Source organism: Schistocerca cancellata, chromosome 3, assembly GCF_023864275.1.
Source record: "Schistocerca cancellata isolate TAMUIC-IGC-003103 chromosome 3, iqSchCanc2.1, whole genome shotgun sequence".
NCBI classification, from domain to species: Eukaryota; Metazoa; Arthropoda; class Insecta; order Orthoptera; family Acrididae; genus Schistocerca; species Schistocerca cancellata.
Genome location: NC_064628.1, coordinates 538,390,421 through 538,409,973, shown reverse-complemented (window position 1 = coordinate 538,409,973; position 19,553 = coordinate 538,390,421). Strand labels below are relative to the sequence as shown.

The window sequence follows — 19,553 nt, the reverse complement described above, 5'->3', positions numbered from 1 at the left end:
CTGCTGGTGCTTCAGTTACTTTCAAGAGCAAAGGAAGAGGTTTGCTTACCTGGCAATGAATTGTAACTTTTCGCGCAAAGTAGAATATATTTCACTCAACCAGTACCTTTATTTAGCAATGGGGGAGTTTGGTTCAAATGGCTCTAAGCACTATGGGACTTAACATCTGAGGTCACCAGTTCCATAGACTTAGAACTACTTAAACCTAACTAACCTAAGGACATAACACACATCCATGCCCGAAGCAGGATTCGAACCTGCGACAGCGGCAGCAGTACGGTTCCAGACTGAGGCGCCTAGAGCCGCTCGGCCACGTCGAACGGGGGAGTTTCTTAAGAATTTTTCGCAATATACACTGCTCGTTATATGTAACGAGTATAAAGTGTGCAGTTTGTCACTTTCAAAGAAAAAAAGACGGTAATAGTTTCCAAATTCGCAATGAATGAACCAGATGAACATATAAAGAGCTTCTGCTAAATTCGCCAGCTAGAATGGCTGCTGCAGTCACTATGCTACCTTGACAACAGATACATCTACCGATGCCTTCGAGAAAGTCGAAGTATAGCTTTGAAATAGTGCAGTCACAGTACCTCCCATGACTGAAAAAAATTTTCTCCCAAAAAATGAATGTAGAGGTGAAAAAAGGGGGGAGGTGGCATTACGTCACAGATTGAAGTCGATGTCCGCCATCTTAACTAACACAAAACATTAGGTTCACTGCATTCATACCCTCATAGTTGACTCAACGCCACTTAAATGACTTTAGGCGATGTTGGATCACCGCGGTGACACTTCCCTGTGGCGTCACTCCGCCCACGAGGAAGACAGGTCGCGACGTGTACGTCATGAGGGTAGGCCTAAGCTTGCTCGCTCACTCAGCTGAGCAGACGAAATACATTTCTAAATATGTTAACTCGTTACTGCTTCTTTGCGTGCTGACGAGAATTACATCTTCTTCTGGAACCTACTACTGCGCAGTCTTACTGGTTACTAGCACTACAACAAAATACACAACTTTGCAGTATGCTGTACTTTAAGATCTCTACTCAACATAACTCTACATAAATGGTGTAATGGTAAAAAGAAAAGAGAGAGAGAGAGAGAGAGAAAGAATGAATTGATGGATGTTTGTTACCAAACCCCTTCACTGTGTTATGTAAATAATCGTTCACTGTGTCCTTAACAGGTACACTTTCAGCTACCTTTCTACGTTAGTTTGTTTTACTAACATCTTCAATCTCCTTGGGCAATTTATTTTACTATTTTATTTCTTGCTAGATAATGTTGGTTTGAGTTTTATGTTTATTTCATTGTAAATTTAAGTTTAGCCTGTGTTCTGTTCCAGTGTCATGAACACAGCTGTTTGTGCATTTCATTTCATTTATTATCATCCTTTACATCATTTACATGATATAGGAACTGTCATAATACTCTCCAGAATATGCACAGCAGACTATTACAAGATTCTATCAAACACACAAAATTAATATTATATAATATGTTGAAAATTAAAACATTGAATTAATGGGTTGTTCTTCTACATGCTCTTTTAGCATGTACCATATGTGATGAATTTATATATATTTAGTACATTTTGGAAAACACATATTACACATAATTTAGAGTTAAAAGAGTATAAACGAGACATAGAACTGACAAAGAGAGCTACATGATATTGACAATACAACTATCAGTTAGTGATTTAAGGGTTCAAAATATTCGTCTAGGCTATAAAAACATTTATTTATCAGATATTTTTTTTAATTCTGACTTAAATTTTCCTTCATCTTCTGTTCCACTGATGCAGAGTGGTAGAGCATTATAAAGCTTTATTCCGTAGTGGCTCACATGTTTTTAAGTTTTTGTTTTTCTTGCTCTTTCTACATGCAGATTCTTACAAATATATGTATTGTAGTCATGAAGATCTGAATTTACATGTAAACTACTCAAGTGATTTCTTGTATGCAGTATGCTTTTTAATATGTACAAAGATGGTACTGTAAGTATGTTTAGTTGCATGAACAAGAGCTTGCAGTGTGTTTGAGGAGAGCTGTGTGTAATAATTCTAATGGCCCTTTTCTGTAATTTAAAAACCTCTCTCAAGCAACATTTAGTTGCACCCCAGAATGTTTTTCCATATGATATAATAGAATCGAAATAAGCCATATACACTAATCTTGTACACTCTGCACTGCAAACTCTAGAAATTATTCTCAGTGCAAAACATGCTGAATTGTGTTCTTTGGATATTTATGTGACATGGTCTTTCCAGCTCAAGTGCTGATCAATTTAAATGCCCAAAAATTTTGTAGACCAGACTTTCTCTATTTCATGGTCACTCAATGATAAATGCTGATCATCCTTCTCTTTTACATTACTGCTTCGTATGTAATTTGTTTTATTTAAATTGAGTGTTAACTTATTAGCATAAAACCACTGTTGCACACTCTTAAGAACTTTTTGCAGCTGTAGTGAATAAGAATTTGCAGTCATCACTTATAATTATGCTTGTATCATCTGAAAATAACATAATTTTTGATGATCTATTGGGACTTTCAATGTCATTTATATAGATTAGGAATAATAGGGGGGCAAGGACACTACCCTGAGGGACACCTACTGCCACTTTCTTAGCATCAGATACCCACTTTATTTTTTGCTTATTCTGAGATTAGATGAGTTCCACAACCTGAGTTCTGTCTTGGAGATAGGATTCAAACCATTTCCCCCCCAATTCATCTGATGCCTATTGCCTCCAGTTTGCCAAGGAGAATTTGATGACCTAGTGTATCAAAGGCCTTGGAAAGATCTAGGTTTATTCCTACCACACATTTGTTATTGTCTAAATTTCTAATTATTTCGTCCGTATAGGCCTGTATAGCTGCTTCTGTGCTGTGACCTGTACGAAAACAATGTTGATTACAATTTAGAAGATTGAATGTGTCAAGGTAGCTTATGAGTCTAATTTTCATCAGTTTTTCAAAAATTTTTGATAAAGATGGAAGGAGGGATATAGGTATATAGTTTTCTATCTTATGTGTATCCCAATTTTTGAATATTGGTTCCACCTTAGAAATTTTCAGCCTTTGGGGGAACACACCTTCATTGAATGATAAATTGGCAATATATACCAGTGGTTCCAAGATTTGTGAGATGACTTTTTTATTATTGTCACTGGCACTTCATCCGGTCATGCAGACATTTTGGGTTTCATACTGTTAATTACTTTCAGTATTTCATATTTATTAGTGGGACTTATTATCATACTACTGACTACTTTTGATGCTCCAGTTTTCTCTTCTTTGGTAAAGCGCTTGCTTAATTTATCAGGTACACTTACAAAGTAGTTGTTAATGTAATTGGACAGCACTTCCTTCTTTATTTCAGTGCCATCACTAGATTTAAGTACAATATCCTGGTCTTTAAAGCTTTTTCCTATTTCTCTTTTAACAATTCCCCATGTGGTCCTTGATTTATTGTCTGACTTCCTTATTAATCTATCGTTACTTAATACTTTTGCTAGATTAATTATCGTTCTATATACCTTTTTGTAGTTACTAACATATTTTTTTAAAAAAATTAGAGTCAGTATTAGTTTTCATTTCAGAGTTTAGTCTTTTCATAGTCTTGGAAGAGATTTTAATGCCAGATGTGATCGAAGAATTTGTGTGTCTATGGCTAGATGAGTTGATTTTAACTAGTCTTTTTCAAAAGCACATTTAAAAATTTGTCATGAAAAGAGAGGAGAAAACATTGTATACAGCATCTATATCAGTTTGTACAATACTTCTGCCAAAGACTAGTTAGTCAGTGTGATACCAAACTGTATGCAGTTTTTGGGAGAGAAAATTCTCTTGTACGTATGATGTACTGTTTTTATATGTATTGGAACTGTGAGCAGTTTAATAATAAGTGTGTTATGATCAGATATTCCTCGGTCAATATTCAAAACTTCTGTATCTGGGCTTTCTATATTTGAAAATATCTATAAGACTTTTTGGAAGGGTTTGTTACTCTTGTAGGACTGTTTATATTAGAATACAGGTTGAAACTGTGTAGAATATTGAGGAATTTAATTTTAAGTAAACTATCTACCAACATATTGACATTAAAGTCCCCACATACAATTATTGATGACTTCTCATCATGTAAGATGCTCAGCAGTTCTTCATCCTTATTTTAAAAAATTTCTGGGTCACGACATGGTGATCTATACACTGACATGACTGTTATTTTCCTATTTTTTACATTCATTTGCACTGCTGTTACCTCAAAATGTTTTTCTATGCTCAGAAGTTCCGTTTCAGGCCTGTTTTTCACTTTAATATCTGATTTTACATAAATGCAGACACCCCCATTCTTGGCTTCCTTCCTAGAAAAATGACCAGCTGAGGTATATGGGGAAATATTAATGTTATCTAATTCATAATTTTTGCAAAAATGCTCTTGAATACAAATACAATGCTATCTTTGATAGCAGAACTGATTGGTAAATGTTGTTGTGTGATGTAGGTAAAACCCCTGATGTTTTGAACAGATCTTTACGATGAGCCCAATTACTATTTTGTTACTGTTTTTGGTTATTATTTTTGTGGCCCTTTCCTGCAGCTTAAGAATTGCATTCATATTACATGTGTCTGCTCCACAGAAATGAATTCCATAGCTTTTATTTATTTATTTAGCCATGCGTGGACATTATAAAATGTATGGATGTTGTCAGTTTATGTACATTCATATATTTATACAGTTTGTTGTTACATGTAGTTAGACATCGTGGCATGCAAATTACTTATGATAATTTTTGCTCCCTATCAAAATGTTACATATGGTTATATATTGTGAAACAAAAGTTATTCACAATCATTTTGTACTAAGGAATTCACTTATAGTGTAAAAGCAGTGTTCCTGCAAAAACAATTTAAGATTTTTCTTAAAGCGGTACATGTTATCTGTTTCTTTTATTTTCTGCGGCAGTTTATTATACAGTTTCACACCTTCATACAAGAAGCTATTTTGAGTCTTATCTTTATTCTTCCTGTCTAGGTGAAGACAGTGACTTGTACTTGTACTATAGTTATGAAAACTGCTATTTGTGCTATAATGTTCTATATTTTTCTTGATGTACACTATAGTTTGGAATATAAATTCACAAGGAACAGTTAGAATTCCTAACATTTTGAAAAGCCCTCTGCAGTGGGCCCACTTACTGCTTTTCATTATAATTCTTACAGCTCTCTTTTGCATTTTAAATACTGTTTATAAATCCTGAGTGCAGTTTCCCCAGAAAATAATACCATAACTGATTACTGAATGAACATTACTAAAGTATACAGTTCTCACACATTCATTACTGCATGCGGATACAAGGACTCGCAAGTGCATAACATGTTGTGGATATCTTTTTCGAGAGTTTCACAGCATGTTCATTCCACTTCATTTGGCTGTTGATGTGCAACCATAAGAATTTTCTTGTAGGTACATCATCTATGGAGATGTTATCTAGTTTTACATTTAAGGGATCATTCCTACAATAGAACCAGTGACTATTATCAGCAAATGCAGGTACATCTGGGTTGTATCATAGCTTTTTCTTTTTTCGAGTAGATGGTCCACAAACAACAATCAAAATGTAGTAGTACTGTTGCCAAGAACAGTGAGCAATTTGATCAGGCAATTGTAGTACTGGTAAATTCTTTTGCATGTCTAACAACATAATGATACGAAGATCTTCCAGATTTTGCAACTTGTAGAATCCTTACTAGACTTGTGAGTGGTATAAGTCTGTGTAGCTTTTTCTTTTTTCAAGTAGATGGCCCACAAACAACAATCAAAATGTAGTAGTACTGTTGCCAAGAACAGTGAGCAATTTGATCAGGCAATTGTAGTACTGGTAAATTCTTTTGCATGTCTAACAACATAATGATACGAAGATCTTCCAGATTTTGCAACTTGTAGAATCCTTACTAGACTTGTGAGTGGTATAAGTCTGTCTTTATCTTCTATAGTGAATACTCTTCTTCTTACTTTAATTTGTTAGCTTGCTGCAAACATGTTGATGGAACATCAATGGAAGGAGCTTTGAAACTGATGTAATAACTGGTGTCAAACATTGACTGTTTTACCTTCTTTGCATATGTCCAACATTTTAGCTGTGCTGAATTTGGAAGCCAGATAAATTCAACCATTTCTCAATTTGTTATGATGTGATTCAATTTCCTGTGAGTGGGTGATATAATTTCTCAAGGTAAGAATTTTACTTCAATAAATCTTTCACCATGCAGTGGAGTGTATGCTAGTTTGAAAGTTCCTGCAGATTAAAATCCTGTGCTGAACTGGAATTTGAATCCAGCCAAGGCAAGGTACTGGTTTCAAACCCCTGTCAAGAACACAGTTTTAATCTCCCAAAATGTTTCAAGAATTTTCAGTTGTAAACATCATTTCTGCAACCTCAATGGCTTTCAACAAGCATACGAATAAAAATGCTTGAAGATTTCATCACCTTTATGCTTTTTGGAAAATCTGTATTCTGTTTCCAGTAATATTCACAATGGAAAGTTTGACAGTATTCTCCTTCTTGTGCCTGTTCCCACTTTCACAGAATGACTGTTAAAGGCCTCTGTGTGTGCTGTAATTAAATTAATCCTGTCCTCACAATCCCTACAGGAGTGATACATAGGGTGTTGTGGTATACTCCTAGAGTCATCATTTAAAGTCAGTTCTTGAAACTTTGGAAGTAGGCTTCCTCACGATAGTTTACAACATTCTTCAAGTGTCGGTCAGTTCAGTTTTTTCAGTCTCTCTTTGACACTCTCCAATGGTTCCAACAAACCCCTGACAATTCATACAGCTTTTCTCTGTAGTCCTTCAATATACTCTTTTAGTTCTCCTTGTTACAGGTCCCATCTGCTTGAGCAATGTTCTAGGACGCATCACACATGTGATTTGTAAGCAGTCTCCTTTGCAGACTAATTGCATTTTCCTTGTATTCTACCAATAAACTGAAGTCTGTCGCCTGCTTTGCCCATGACTAAGCATATGTGATCGTTCCATATCTTGTCCATAATAAGTTTTACCCCAAGTATTTGTACAAGTGGACCAATTCCAACTGTGGTTGTAGGATACTATGAGGGCTATCCAGAAAGTAGATTACATATTGGTATTTTAAAAAAAAAGAGAGTATAGGAAAAATTATATTTTATTCATTTGAAAGTGACATTTAAATACTGCTTTTCAACATAGTCTCCGCACAAACTTAGGCACTTATCATAGTGGTGGGCAAGCTTTGAATTTCCATTGTCATAAAATTCTGCCACTTGGGACTTCAACTAGCCAGTCACACCCTTCTGCAGTTCCGTGTTGTCATCAAAGTGCTGCATTACGAACCAGGTCTTCATGTTGGACGCAGATGATAGTTACTGGGTGCAGGATCTAAACTGCACTGTAGAGGAGGAAACAAAAAATCATCGAGCACTTCCTGAGTGTGATTTGCCACTGGGGTCGAATGTAGTAGAGCATGAACAATTTTTTTTGTGCTCAGATTTCCTCTTTGCTTATTCTGAAGTTTTCCAAAGTTTGACAATACCTTGCAGCTCCATCATTGTGAATCGGCAGTTTTCTTGGATCTTCTTATCAACTTTTGTGACAAATTCATCAGTCTCTGTGCTTGGTCATCCACATCACTCTTCAATGTGAACAAGATTTCACCCACTTTTAAACCTAATACAGCACTGGCACACTCTACCTTCGGTGATTATGCTGTTTCCATACACTTCACACAGTTGCCAATAAATTTCAGTCATTTTATGGGTTTTTGCCAAAAAAAAAAAAAATTATCACTGACCACACTTCACAACTAATGGGATTTTCAGTTGTTGCACACATTTAAAATTTTTTGTGAAATATCGAGAACTTCACATGGGTACAGCTGTGTGCTGACTGAACAGACAATGGTCAGACAGCAATATGGCCATGCTAGCCCTACCCATTGCTGCTGCAGATGAAAACATAATTTACTTTCTGAGTAGCCCTCATATGTTTATTTGTTTTGTGAAGTGCACAAATTTACCTGTTTGAACACTTAAAGCAAGTTATCTGTTTTTGCATCCCTTTGATGTCTTATCAAAATATGACAGAATATATGTGCAGCTTTCATTAGACAGTACTTCATTATAGCTAATTGTATCACCTGCAAAAATTTTGAAGTTACAATTAACATATTTTGCAAAGATCGTTAATATACAACGTGATCAGCAAGGATTCCAACACATCTCCTTGGGCCATAACTGTAGTTATTGCTACAGAAATTCCTTTTACAAACTTCTAGGACTTTTAGAGGGGAGTGAGTACATAATATTTTGACTAGGAACCCATGTACAAGTAGACAGGGTGATGTGTACCACCTCTTGTGGGGTCGTATGTAAAGTTTAATTTATGAGACACCTCTAGAGACAGAGGAAGATCTGCTGGCATGAGTTCTGGCCACTGTGCCAGAAATTGAAGAGACAGCAGTTAAGGTGGAGAGTGTACCAGAATATGTTTCCTAGGTACAATGTCAGCAAGAACGTCCATGGTTGCCACATCAAGCAACTGTTGTAATGCATCAGTAACTGTTCTATATGTACAGTATGCTGAGTTCTTTCAGGTTTCGGAATAATGTAAACATGTAATGTTTAAGTATTAATACAAACAAATGTGCTTAAGTGATAAATGGCTGTTTTGCTATGTTTCCTTTCAAATTGTTTTCTAATAACTGCATTGCATTGTGGCTAATCAATTCCTCAAGCAGATGTGAATGAGGTAAACATCTGAATTGAAATCATTGTAGACTGGCAATGGCACATTTCTGGACATGGGTTCCTATTCAAAATATTATGTACTCACTCTGCTCTGCAACTCCTAGAATCTGCAACAGGAATTTCCAAACACCCTGTATATCTGTGGATGACAGTCCATCTGTAATACATAGTATTTTACGCCAACCAATGGTGACTATTACAGATATTTCATGCTAACAGCTCTCATGCCAGTAACAGCTATTTCTATAGGCCACCATCAGCATTTTCATTAAGAATGTGGCTGCATCAGGGCTTCTGATTGGTTGTTTTTGGAGTTGAACGTTGTCTATCCTAAGGAATTGTGTAGTGGAAAGTTTTTGCAATTGAGACAGATCTTCTAAGTTCAAGTTAAGACTTCTGGCAGTCTTTGTCAGAACTTATCTCAAATTGAGATTATGAATTATTGTATTGTATTGCCTACAGGTTCATCTTTAGAATACAAGTGCAGTTTGACAACAAGAAGTAAAACAAGTAGATATTTTTAACCTCTGTGTGAATATAACATACATTTGAAGAAAAATTATTGTTACAAATTCTTGTAGAGAAAAAAAGTGACGCAGTTTTAGGTACAGATTTAATCTGATCTTAAATATTAGCTATTGAGTAAGTTTGATTTATTTATTTTGTGTTACTGTATAATGTGATACTGCAGTGGATTATGCTTATCTAATAGGATTATGTTTTAGAAAACATTTGGTGGATACCATAATTATAGACATCCTTGTTCTGCATTAGTTTACCAGTTCTCATGATTGTCCCTAGTGAATAAGATTGTTTCAAAGATGAACTAACATGGAACATGTATAACATCAAGATCAGTAACATGATGTTTACAAGATTCAGTTTTTTCTTGGCCATGAGTTATCTTCAGCCCTTTTTTGTATTTTAAATGTTTATGTTCTGAGTACTGTTCCGTGAGAAAATCATTCCTTTGTGAAGCTGTGAACAGAACTGTGCATAGTATGCAGATCATAGTATACCATTGAGAGTTTCTTTGAGTAGTTACTTACATGGCTATCCCATTTCAAGTCATGTTGACTACACAGACCCAAATATGTTGTACTGTTTTCTCTTTTAATCTAGTGTGGATAATTTTTTTATCAGATGTGTTAAAGCTGGCACATAATGTTACTTTCCTGAATCCACCAATAGTTTGTTTTATTGTTGATCCACTCTGAAAGTGTTGACAGGATAGTTTTCTTCTGTTAACTGTATACTGTAACTGTTAGACACAGAGAATAAGATACTAGTATCATCAGCAAATGTAATTTTTAGGGACTCATATACTCAAAGGGCTCATCCACATAAATCAGAAAGAATAATGGGCCCAGCATCTTGCCCAGAGGAACTCTACATTTACCGTAAGAACTAACTAATGACTTTTGAATTGAAACTTCCTGGCAGATTAAAACTGTGCACCATACCGAGACTCGAACTCGGTCCCGAGTTCGAGTCTCGGTCCGGCACACAGTTTTAATCTGCCAGGAAGTTTCATATCGGTGCACACTCCACTGCAGAGTGAAAATCTCATTCTGGACTTTTGATTTATTATACATGTTTCCTATATTCATATGTGAGAGCAAGTCACTTGGCTGTGGAACAAGTCATACACAGAATATAAAATAAATATATAGTACAGTAGAAATAATAAAATTTACCAGGAGTTCATTACAGTCTTAAATTAATTTGATGGAAGTTAATTGCAAACCATGCAAGTATTTTTTGTATGTCATTGGCATCAGTTACTGTAACTGATGTATTATCCACCACATTCCTAAAATTGTCAACAAACATGAAAATACATTTTTTTTCCTTATGGACAGAAGCAGGTCATCCCTTTATATTAGTAACATCTAGGACTCAACAACAAAACTGAGAGGGCTTCCACTTCCTGTCTTAAATGCATCAGTTAACAAGTTACGGACCAGTCACCCAGTCACATAATGTGGCAAGTGCCTATGTTCAATGTCAACATCCAATAACCACTTACAGACAGCAGGTGGCAGCACTAGCAGTGAAGGATATATAAAGCATGTAGGGTAGTGCAGAAAACAGTGTAGTCATTGTTGTAATGTGGTAACAGAGAGATTTATATGATGTCCAAACGAGCATGATCATTGCTTTCAGGCCTAGGGCAGAAGCATTTCCAAAACAGCCAAGTTTTTAAACTGTTCATGTGCCACCATGTTTAAAGTATACTGTGCATGGCAAATGATACTATCCAAAACCAGCACAAAGGCAACTGTGGTGCACCTTGGGCCATATGACAGGGGTGAGCAACAGTTCATGAGATGTGTCCAGGCAAACAGATGTGCAACTCTTTAAGCAACAGACTGCCCTGGTGAACCAAGAGAGTACCAACAGTGTCTTCTCAATGACCATTCAGCAAACGTTGCTCTGTATGGGCCACCCCTAAGTCATGCACCCTTGCTGACTGCTGTTCATTGACAAAACTGGCTGGAATTGGCACACAACACCACAACTGGATGTCCACTGAGTGGCAAAAGGTTGCCTTTTCAGATGAATCATATTTTATGCTCCATTGGACAGAGGCCATTGACATTTGTATAGCCATGCAGCAATCATTGGAAGGGACCACCTGAAGGAAGTCAGCATTATGGTCTACGGAAAGTTTTTGTGACACTCCCTGGGTGATCTCAACATTCTGGAACGCACAGTGGATCAACACAAGTAGGCATCTGTCCCTGAGGACATTTTTATACCTTGTGTATGCAATACTACTGCCATCTGTACATGTGCACCACTATCTCATGACATTTGTCACCTCAGAGTATATTAAAAATTTCAGCTACTTTTTTATAGTAACCTATTTCTCAACTGCTGGTAATGTTTCATACAATTTTTTCCACCTTTGTCATGAATGTAGTTTCAGTTTCAACCTTCATTGTGTTCCAGATTGTTTTACTAGTATCAGATACTAAGAAGTGAATACAGAAAGTAAGTTCTGATGACTGAGAAAGAAAACAAAAACATCGCTAAGTAAGAAATATTTACATAGATTCATTGGCTAGTTCTCAGCATAGTCATTACCATTGTTGAGGAATCTACCATAATGGTGCACCATCAGTTGTATGCCCACGTCGGAAGAGTGTGCTGTCGACACCCAGAGTCACAAAATCATTTAAGTCTGGACCTCAGCATCATTGTGGAAATGTTTTCCTGGCAGTAAATGCTTCCAGAAGAGATGAAAGTCACTTGGGACAGGTTGTGGCTATAGGGTGGATGGTCGAAGATCTCCCTTCCAAACAGAATCAACACATTTCATATGGCATTGGCTGTATGGAGTCTTGCACTGTCATGCACAAGCATAATGCCTCTTGTCAACATCCCACAACTTTTGTTCTGGACCATGGTCCTCAGATTTTTAAATGTCTGACTATAGTGATCAGCATTTATGGTCTTCTATCATGATTAAAAAAATTGCAAACTTGCACAGGAGGAAACAATTGTTCTTTTGTTTCTGGCATGGTCTGGCATGTGACACCCATGTTTCACCCCCCAGTGACAACACGGTTTAGCAACTCACCACCTTTCTCTGCATAACACTTAGGAATGTCAATGCTGTGGCCAGACATTTGGTTTTCTATTCTTCTGTCACTTGCCAAGCATCTATCTTGCATACACTTTATGAAAACCAAGCCACTGGGAGACAACTTTGTGCAACAGTGAGCGAGACTAAGTAATTTTGAGACATTAAGTTACCTTCCATTAGGAATATGGGTGCACTCAATGACTGTGATAGGCCTTTAAAATGATGGAGCACAGCGATCAGTCCTCCTTTCTTTTCAGGTTTATTAAGCAAATCTACATTTGCTTAATAAACTTGAAAGGAAAGGATGACTCTTTTGCTGTGCTCCATCATTTTGAAACAATTTTGAGCAATAGCATGGGGGAACTGACAGGAGAGTTCTGAAATTGTGAAGATTCACCTCTGCAAAACTGCTTGCCACACACTTTCCATAAGTTCTGGTGTCACTAGGAACAGCTGGCCACTGTGGTCTTCATCATGAATATTGGTTCATCCCTCAGTGAATTGCTTGTGCCATTGTTGGACTATAGTGTTGCTCATAATGTCATGCCCATATAGATATCACAATTAGTGATGGATCTCTGCTGGAGATTGCTTCTAAGTGTCCAAAAATCGAATAATTGCACAAACTGTTCAGTAGGTGGGAGACAATATCAGCGCAGCTATTTTGTCCTAGTACTGCGCAGTAACCAAGTAACCACTGCTGTCACAAAACTGAAACTGCACTGTATTATTTCCACATACCTCTTCTCCACTCCTGCACAGTCACACTCTTATCTGAGTGCTCATGCCAACTCTGGACATTATCCGAACTTACTTTCTCGATGAACTTCATATTTATATCCTCTTCAGAGTTTTTGATTACTCTGACCAGGACTTAAAAGCAAGAGAGTTGGAATTTTTAGATCAGGAGGTACAAGAGAGTTTATACTGTCTTATATTTGTGTGTTTAGTATAATGTTTTATTTTTGCAAAGTTTTCTCTCTCTCTCTCTCTCTCTCTCTCTCTCTCTCTCTCTCTCTCTCTCTCTCTAGGGATAATATTATGCCCTTAGTAACCTACAGGGCTTTTTTTACAGGTTTTTAAACAGATTCCATAGGCTGAACTCTTTTAGGTCCTTTTAGGAAATTCATTTCAAAATTTGTTGCCATTTTGGTCATGAATAAATTGTCTCAGTCACTGGACCCATGCAGCACCAGAAATTCTACAAAGGATATGACCACAAAACATCTTGCCAATACTGTCTCAGAAACCTCAAAGTCTGTTTTAGATTTAAAGCTATTTCACAGTCCTTATGTTCTGTATGACATAAGGGAACCAGAAGTAATGATCAATGAATACACTTGAGGCTCTGTATGTAAAGTTCTGGGCATACAGATGTATAATAAGCTAAGTTGGCACCAGCATCTGTTATCCAAATACAGATGTATAACAAATTAAGGTGGCATCAGTATGTGTTACCTAAAAACTCCAATTCTCTTGCTTTTCATTCAGAAATTTCTCTCACAGTGTTGAGCTGCAGAACGGAATACTATAATACTTTTGTTATTTTCACTCCGTTCTGTCCTATGACATGATCTTCTGGAGATTTTCATCTAAGGTGAAAAAGAACTCTGCAGTAAGAATATTGTATGAAGTTGATAGCTGAACAACTTGGAGAAGCCTCTCTAGGAACATGGTGATTCTTACATTTACATGAAAATACATATAATACATTATGATATTTATGGTTAACAACAAGAGTGTACTTACAATGAAAACAGCATTTCACAACCACAATACTATCAGTAGAAATAATTCCCATATAGACTAGGTATCCCTCCTACAGTTCAAAATGGAATTTTATATCATGGTGCAAAAGTATGTAACAGGTTGCCTACAGACAAGATGTCAATTGAAAATGCACTCATGAGCAGTTGAATTAGACACACCTACCTACTAGAAAATGACAGCCTCTTTTACCCCAATGACAGCGACAACATATCATGACATGGACTATACCAGAACACCAATAAACTTAAAGAACAATGCTTAAGCATGCTTTCTTGAAGTCTTGAAGGGAAAATAAAATGATAGGAAAATAATTACAGTAATGATAGTAGGAATATTGACAAAAGGAGGTGTATAGTTAAGAGATCATCATCATCTTGGACAGTTTCCAGCCTCTGGCCGGTTCTGTATGGAACATGTGCCTCCCCACTGTCTTCTGTCTTGCCACCGTCTCTCCATCTTCACCTTGGTCCAGTCTTCTTCTTTCTTCTGGACACATTCCTCTACTCCTTTCAGCCACCTGTCTCTCAGTCTTTCTCTTGGTCTCTTTCCTTTCAGTTTCATCTCGTGTATTCTCCTGGGTACCCTCTTTTCCTCCATTCTCTTAACATGTCTATACCATTTCAACCTTGATTTCTCTATCTCCTCCTTAATGGTTCCACCTTCATTAACACTCTGATCCTCTCATTTCTTAACCTGTCTATCTTTGTCACTCCAATACTGTTTCTCAAGAATTTCATGTCGTTAGCTTGTACTTTGCTTTTCTCTCTTCCTTTCATAACCCAGATTTCTGATGCATATGCCAGGATTGGGACATAGTATGGCTGGTATATAACCTTTTTACTGATTTGGGGTACACTCTTCGGAAATGCTTCTGCTTTTCTCACCCGCACTTTTATTTCTCTGTCGTTTTTTCCATCTTCCTGTATCAGGCTTCCTAGGTACTTGAAACTGTCCACTCTCCTCATTCCTGTTGTTCCTCTCTCCCTCTTTCTTGTTGTGATAATCATCTCACTCTACTAAATTTCATCCTATATTCTTGTACTTCCTCCTCCTTACTCCCCCAAATCATCAGATCATCTGCAAACACCATAGCTTTCATCTTCCTTTCACCAATTACTTGTGCTACTGTACTCATTATATCATCCATCACTACAATGAAGTTAAGAGATATTATTGTAAATTAAAGGAGAAGCAAAGTCCAAGTTACCTAGTGTTAACTTGTGAGGCACTGGCTCGGATGGAGGGAGGAGGGGGGGCATAGCATGTTACATTAGAAATCAGAAAACAGGAGTGACGTCATCTGGACAACAAACTTTTGCCAGTCACCTTGATGTCAATGTTCAGTCGAGGTGGCACTGTGGACCAGTGAACAACACGCTGTTGTCATCAAGGCATTTTATGAGTACAATAACAGCTATCTTGCCATGCAGAGTGTATTTTGTGCTCATAACAATTATCACATGTCATACACCTGTTCTGTCAGCACATGCTAGCAAAGTGTGGGTACAGAATTTTGAGGAAATGGGTGATACGGTGTGAAAGAGGGTGGAAGTGCAAAACACATCTGCGCACCAGAGAATGGTTCAAGAGTGGAAAAAGCTTTCAGCCAAAGTCACAGCTTTCTGCAAGCAAGCATGTGCATTAACTTGATATATTGGATCACAGTGCATGGCGAATATTGTACAAGGGACTGCAATACCACCATAGAGAATGAAACAATGGAAACTCGAGGTTGGAACAAGGAAAGAAAAAGATGGAGTGCTACTCACTATAAATATGACCACTGAGTTGCAGGCAGGCACCGTGAAAAGATACTTACTTGTTAGCTTTCAGCCAAAGCCTTCTTCAAAAGAGGAAAAAAACACACACACACACACATTCATTCACACAAGCAAACACACCTCATGCACACATAACCACCATCTCAAGCAGCTTGGACCAAAATGCAACTGTCAAATAGAGTGGAAGCAGCACTCTGGAGAGAGATGGAAGGGGAAGGGAGAGCGAGGTATGCGTGGGGGGAGAGAAAAGCACTGTCTGGCGGACCAACAGCAACAGCTTTGAGAGGCTTCTACATCTACATCTACATCTACATCCATACTCCGCAAGCTACCTGACGGTGTGTGGCGGAGGGTAACTTGAGTACCTCTATCGGTTCTCCCTTCTATTCCAGTCTCGTATTGTTCGTGGAAAGAAGGATTGTCGGTATGCCTCTGTGTGGGCTCTAATCTCTCTGATTTTATCCTCATGGTCTCTTCGCGAGATATACGTAGGAGGGAGCAATATACTGCTTGACTCTTCGGTGAAGGTATGTTCTCGAAACTTTGACAAAAGCCCGTACCGAGCTACTGAGCATCTCTCCTGTAGAGTCTTCCACTGGAGTTTATCTATCATCTCCGTAACGCTTTCGCAATTACTAAATGATCCTGTAACGAAGCGCGCTGCTCTCCGTTGGATCTTCTCTATATCTTCTATCAATCCTATCTGGTACGGATCCCACACTGCTGAGCAGTATTCAAGCAGTGGGCGAACAAGCGTACTGTAACCTACTTCCTCTGTTTTCGGATTGCATTTCCTTAGGATTCTTACAATGAATCTCAGTCTGGCATCTGCTTTACCGACGATCAACATTATATGATCATTCCATTTTAAATCACTCCTAATGCCTACTCCCAGATAATTTATGGTATTAACTGCTTCCAGTTGCTGACCTGCTATTTTGTAGCTAAATGATAAAGGATCTATCTTTCTCTGTATTTGCAGCACATTACACTTGTCTACATTGAGATTCAATTGCCATTCCCTGCACCATGCGTCAATTCGCTGCAGATCCTCCTGCATTTCAGTACAATTTTCCATTGTTACAACTTCTCGATACACCACAGCATCATCTGCAAAAAGCCTCAGTGAACTTCCGATGTCATCCACCAGGTCATTTATGTATATTGTGAATAGCAGCGGTCCTATGACACTCCCCTGCGGCACACCTGAAATCACTCTTACTTTGGAAGACTTCTCTCCATTGAGAATGACATGCTGCGTCCTGTTATCTAGGAACTCCTCAATCCAATCACACAATTGGTCTGATAGTCCATATGCTCTTACTTTGTTCATTAAACGACTGTGGGGAACTGTATCGAATGCCTTGCGAAAGTCAAGAAACACGGCATCTACCTGGGAACCCGTGTCTATGGCCCTCTGAGGCTCGTGGACGAATAGCGCGAGCTGGGTTTCACATGACCGTCTTTTTCGAAACCCATGCTGATTCCTACAGAGTAGATTTCTAGTCTCCAGAAAAGTCATTATACTCGAACACAATACGTGTTCCAAAATTCTACAACTGATCGACGTTAGAGGTATAGGTCTATAGTTCTGCACATCTGTTCGACGTCCCTTCTTGAAAACGGGGATGATCTGTGCCCTTTTCCAATCCTTTGGAACGCTACGCTCTTCTAGAGACCTACGGTACACCGCTGCAAGAGGGGGGGCAAGTTCATTCGCGTACTCTGTGTAAAATTGAACTGGTATCCCATCAGGTCCAGAGGCCTTTCCTCTTTTGAGCGATTTTAATTGTTTCTCTATCCCTCTGTCGTCTATTTCGATATCTACCATTTTGTCATCTGTGCGACAATCTAGAGAAGGAACTACAGTGCAATCTTCCTCTGTGAAACAACTTTGGAAAAATACATTTAGTATTTCGGCCTTTAGTCCGTCATCCTCTGTTTCAGTACCATTTTGGTCACAGAGTGTCTGGACATTTTGTTTTGATCCACCTACCGCTTTGACATAAGACCAAAATTTCTTAGGATTTTCTGCCAAGTCAGTACATAGAACTTTACTTTCGAATTCATTGAACGCCTCTCGCATAGCCCTCCTCACACTACATTTCGCTTTGCGTAATTTTTGTTTGTCTGCAAGGCTTTGGCTATTTTTATGTTTGCTGTGAAGTTCCCTTTGCTTCCGCAGCAGTTTTCTAACTCGGTTGTTGTACCACGGTGGCTCTTTTCCATCTCTTACGATCTTGCTTGACACATACTCATCTAACACATAATGTACGACGGTTTTGAACTTTGTCCACTGATCCTCAACACTATCTGTACTTGAGACAAAACTTTTGTGTTGAGCCAACAGGTACTCTGAAATCTGCTTTTTGTCACTTTTTCTAAACAGAAAAATCTTCCTACCCTTTTTAATATTCCTATTTATGTCTGAAATCATCGATGCCGTAACCGCTTTATGATCGCTGATTCCCTGTTCTGCGTTAACTTTTTCAAATAGTTCGGGTCTGTTTGTCACCAGAAGGTCTAATATGTTATCGCCACGAGTCAGTTCTCTTTGGGGCAGTGAGAAGGGGGGGGGGGGGGATGAGCAAAAAAGGAGAGGAGTTGGAAAGGAGAAAGATGGGCAAGTGCATAGGCAGCAAACAAAAAGCGTGAGGGAACGAAAATAGGGAGGAGCTGAGGACGGTGGAAACTGTTGGGTGGAGAGTGTGAGGAATGTATGTTACTGAAGATAGTGGAAAAACAACTGAAGTGGACAACCTGCCAAAGAGACTACACTTTTTCTAAGCATTGTTGGAAATTATGAACGACAACCCGGACATGTATGACACTCTAATTATGATCAGTGAGGACAATTTTTATGTGACAGGCTTCGTTACGAAGCAAAATTTTAGATACTGGCCACGTGAAGATTCTGAAATGCATCATGAAACAACACTTTATAATCAGAAAATGGTAGTGTGCTGTGACATATCATCATTTGGAATTGCAGGGCCTCACTTTTTTGAAGATGATCATGGCAGTGCTGTTACTGTGACTAAAGAACATTATGTTGACATGTTGAACCATTTCTTAGTGCAACAGCTTGTTGATCTTCCTGTAACTGCAAACACCTTCTCCCTACAGGATGGGGCCACATGCTATACTTCACAGCATTCCATCAATGCTCTACAGCAGGGCTTCCCAACCTTTTCAGCTGGTGGACCCCTTCTTCAGTCAAAAATCCATGGCGGACCCCTAGTCAGTCAAGAGCACAGTAACTTTAAATTTCAGAGCAAAACCTATGGGAACTGAAAGCTTCTAAATGCAAGTTCAATGTTCCCAATGACTCTCCCACCTGAAGTATCAATAGTCTTTGGTTTAGAGATGAATAAAACAACTTGAAGGTCAAAAATGGAGTTATGAAATAGGTAGCGTACTGACAAAGCAAGTTTAACATTTAATGATGCCTGGGGCCACATACGTGCCAGCGAGCGCTGTGATTGGTCGACAAACCTTGCTCTGCGCATGCGTAAAAGGTTTCAGTGCATCTACCGCCGTGAATCGGTGCACAAACAACCCCCGTACTGTTGCGAAACAGGCGATCAGAGTAGTCGCATTCTCCGGCACTAAACT

At 38.2% G+C, this 19,553-nt stretch overlaps 1 protein-coding gene across 1 annotated transcript in view; it reads left to right on the top strand.

Annotated features, from left to right (window-relative positions):
• LOC126175368 (protein kinase C-binding protein NELL1-like) overlaps window positions 1-19,553 on the top strand; it is a 931,698-nt gene that overhangs the window by 491,907 nt on the left and 420,238 nt on the right. The gene's annotated exons all lie outside the window — the stretch shown is intronic.